The following is a 3,974-nucleotide window of genomic DNA, read 5'->3' on the forward strand; positions in this document are numbered from 1 at the left end:
ACTTAATTGTGATGATCAGATTTACCTAGTAATAATATGGTGTTATGATGGGTTAGCCATTGTGTCATGGTTATTTTTCTATCGATTATTTATCTTTTGTATTATTAATTGAATCTGTGAATGTTTTTCCTTTTAGCGTTGGAAAGAAAATTATATCATTGTCATGATAATTTGAAAATCATGTGTAAAACATGTTTGCTTCCCCACTTGCTCGACGCATTTGGAAAATATTGAATTCTGTTTTCTGTCTATAAGCACTAGTATAAAATTTTATGTCCAGTTCATAGATTTTTGTGAAGTACTGAACTCCAAAGCTAAGTTAGGTCATATGGCATGCAGTGCTATCCGAAGATTGCGACAAGAAGGCTGTGATGAAGGGGATAAATCATGGGGCGTGTGACTATTTGGTGAAGCCAATGCATACCAACGAGCTAAAAAACATATGGCAGCATGTTCAAAGCAAGAGAAAATCCGAAGCAATAAGGCACATCAGCGGTGATGATGATGACGATCAGAGAGCACAGCTTGGGACTGCTGCCAAGAGCAATGATGGAGCTAATACTGATGAGAACAAAGAGAACACACAGGCATCCACTACCCCGAAGAAGCCAAGAGTGCGATGGACAATTGAGATGCATACAAAGTTTATGGAAGCTATCAACCAGATCGGCCTTGATAGTAAGACACACATTATGTCCTTATTAAATGAAAAAACATTTGTTGCTATTTGGGATTTTTCATTAACAAATTTCTGATTACGTTACTATAGGGGCTACTCCAAAAAAGATTATGGAGATGATGAATGTCGATTGCCTCACTAGGCAAAACGTATCGAGTCATCTACAGGTTTATTTTCGACCCTCGTTCTTTATTTTTCACATGTTTGTGTTCCATTTATTCATAGTCTAACATTTTGTCGTATATAAGTGCGAGCTTTTATTTTTGGGGTAACATATCGGTCAAAGGTTTAGTAATGCACCTAGCATGAAAACGTGTGTAACTTTAATCATGTTTGTCCTTGAAAATGTAAGGCTTATCTTATATAAAGGATGCCCCATACTTTTTTATAACCCATGCAACACTTCCTGTTATTTTTCTTCCCACATGTCTACCATTACTATCTCCCATGAGCGTGCATCTCACATACACTTTTATTTTCTCTATTATTATTTCAGAAGTATAAATTGTACTTGAAAAGAGTCAACCCAAACCCACTTGGTGATGCATGTGTAAGATGGAACGATTTCATGAACATTCAGGAGAGTTTTATGCATAACCATGAACATGAAAGGTGGGGTGTGTCCTTAGGTGGCATCGCCTCCTGGAGTCCCAACCATTACGGTGAAGCGGGTCACTTAGGTCAGCATAGAAACACCCAGAGCAGTATGTCCATGGGTTCATTAATCAATGGTGCTAGAATGCCGGTGTATTTGGTTCCACAGACACCCTATATGGGAAGATTTTCTGGCTTCAATGAGCACATAGTTCCATTCATCATACCTGGCAACCCAAGCTCTATACTGATATTGAATGCAAATGACAATGTTCCAATGGCAGCACCTCAGTTCGTTTACAGTGACCCCATCACTACCTTAGTGGCAGGCTTCAGTGAGCAGATGGCGCCATTCAACATAGAAAGCAACATGGGCTCGGTTGGAATGATGTTAAATGGCAAGTCTACACATGGTACAGGAAGAACATCAGTGGCAGAGGCTGCTATGGTTAACTACGGAAGAACTAGTTCTGCACTTTCCAACCATCAAACAGATGGTTTCGTCCCATTGACCGAGATGCATGATGTCGGTTATGCATCTGGCATTCTCCATGTGCAAGAAGGAACAATGGATCAGCAAGTGCTTGGTGGTCAACTGAATGGCATCAATGCCTTGTCATCGGGTGGTATTTCCAACCTTCTCAATGAAGTAAGAACTTTTCTCGTTGACATGTATGTAGTCTATGCATATGAAACTTTGAACTGAAAAGGTGTATTTAAATCAAACTATCTTTCTCGCTGTAGGATTTCATTGGAGAGGATGCTGTCATGGATGGATAATGACAGTTATGTTGGTTAACCCAACCTACACGCGAGATTTTTTCGCATGTTTGTTGGGAACTTTTAATTGGCCATTCCCTTGTTCTTGCACACTGTACCTTGAAACTATGTGAATTATTGTAGTCTAGTTAGAAGTACAGTCGTGTCGGGGCTTCTATTTTACTCTAGCTTTTTAATAAGTCTGTTGTCTTTTGAGAACAAAATGATGTTCGGTTATGTTATTTCTGATGTAACCATTAATTATTGTTCTATGTATTATCGATGTGATGTTGCATCTTTTCCTGAGAAAACATTTCAAGGTAAAAACATGTGCCCCTATCTATGACATGGTTTTTAGGGCCAATTTATCAGACACACCTTAGGGCAAATTCATACATTAAATCTATTATATAAAAAAGGTGCTTGATGGGATAACCAAAAAAAGAGAAATATTCTAGAAAAATTCCACAAAATTAGAAATACCCGACCGTTGATTTAATATACTAAAATTATACAGCCATTAGATCTGATTTAAGTGAGTAAAATTATACAGCCATTAGTTTCGATTTAATTGACAAAATAACCCAGCATGCCATTATGATGATGAGATCCTCCTTCACCCCATCACGTGATCATCATTAGACTTGACTTAAGTGAAAAAATTTACCCACCATGCCATTATGACAGATAACGTGGTCTCCCCTCCCCTATTGCCTTCCCCCTTTTGAGATTGATGAGAAAAAGATCAGATCCTAGGTTAAAAAAAAGAGAAGATATCGACCTTCACCGTCAGACATGATCATCGTTTTGTTCCCACACGTCGATTGTTCCATCTCGTTCCAATCTAGCTGCGGGAAAAAAGAGATGAGATACTCCTTCATCCCGTTGTGTGGCCATCGATTTTCTTTCGTGCCATCAACTATTTCTTCTCCTTCCAATATAGATTTGGTGGATGGTGCTTGATCGATCAAAAACCAATCAAACGGCCATGCCTGGGAAACTTCATACGACTTGTAAAGCACGGAAATACCAAAAGAACTTCAATGTGTTTAATCCATGCTCTTAAAGCCTTTGTTTGGTATAATTGAGTCATCTTTTTTCATTCATGTGATGCTAGGGGAAATTCCAGAATCGTTCCTGATAGTGGCGGATATTTATGTCTGGCCGGATGGAGCCAAATTTGGTAGTTCCAGTGGCCGACATGGCGGCTCTTGGTTGCACCTGGCCGGATGGAGCTGAACACGGGCGTTCATGTGGGGGACTTGGTGGCTGCCATAGTGGCTGATGTTACGACAGCATCAACCTGCAGATGAAAGCTGACGCGGACATGTGATCTACTGCTGCCATGCAAAAAAAATGTGGAACTTGAGATACGGTGGAGGACCTGATAACTAATTACTACAGCAAAGCACAAAGAGAAGAGGATGGAGTAATTGACGCAAGCACAGAACAACAATTAGCGATTGAGAAGAGGATGGATTAATTAGTACAACCATGAGAAGAGGGCGTCTAGGTGCACAGTCAGAGAGGACTCATTTTCCATGGGGAGCACAGTCGAAGTATTACACAAGCTTCCATGGGGAGCATTCATTTTTCCTGTCATACATTATTTTGCTCGCTTTATAGAAAGATGCATTAATGGTAAACATGATCATGTCCACCTTTGTGCATCAGATCTTAGTGTCCTCAAGTGTGTTGTGTTGGGTGATAAACGAATAACTTGGGGGGCCATTATTCCGAGGAGGTTACATCCTAATGCCATAGATGGAGATTCATTTGGTGGGATCTATGCAACCCGTTTAGCTACCTATCTTAGAGTACCCATAAGGGGGAACGACATTGAGTTAGCAGCTGCTTTTCTTGGTTATAATGCTTTGGTTCGCTACGAGTTTCTTGTGAGGAACGAGAAATCCCTCCTGTACCGACTAATCTTTGACCGGCA

At 40.1% G+C, this 3,974-nt stretch overlaps 1 long non-coding RNA gene across 1 annotated transcript; it reads left to right on the forward strand.

The window, feature by feature from the left end:
* Positions 1-837: 837 nt before the first annotated feature.
* LOC109748277 (uncharacterized) lies at positions 838-2,359 on the forward strand. Its single transcript, XR_012188679.1, has 2 exons — positions 838-1,922; positions 2,018-2,359. It is a non-coding gene; the product is annotated as an uncharacterized lncRNA (long non-coding RNA).
* Positions 2,360-3,974: the final 1,615 nt, after the last annotated feature.

Source organism: Aegilops tauschii, chromosome 7 (assembly GCF_002575655.3).
Source record: "Aegilops tauschii subsp. strangulata cultivar AL8/78 chromosome 7, Aet v6.0, whole genome shotgun sequence".
Lineage (NCBI taxonomy): Eukaryota > Viridiplantae > Streptophyta > Magnoliopsida > Poales > Poaceae > Aegilops > Aegilops tauschii.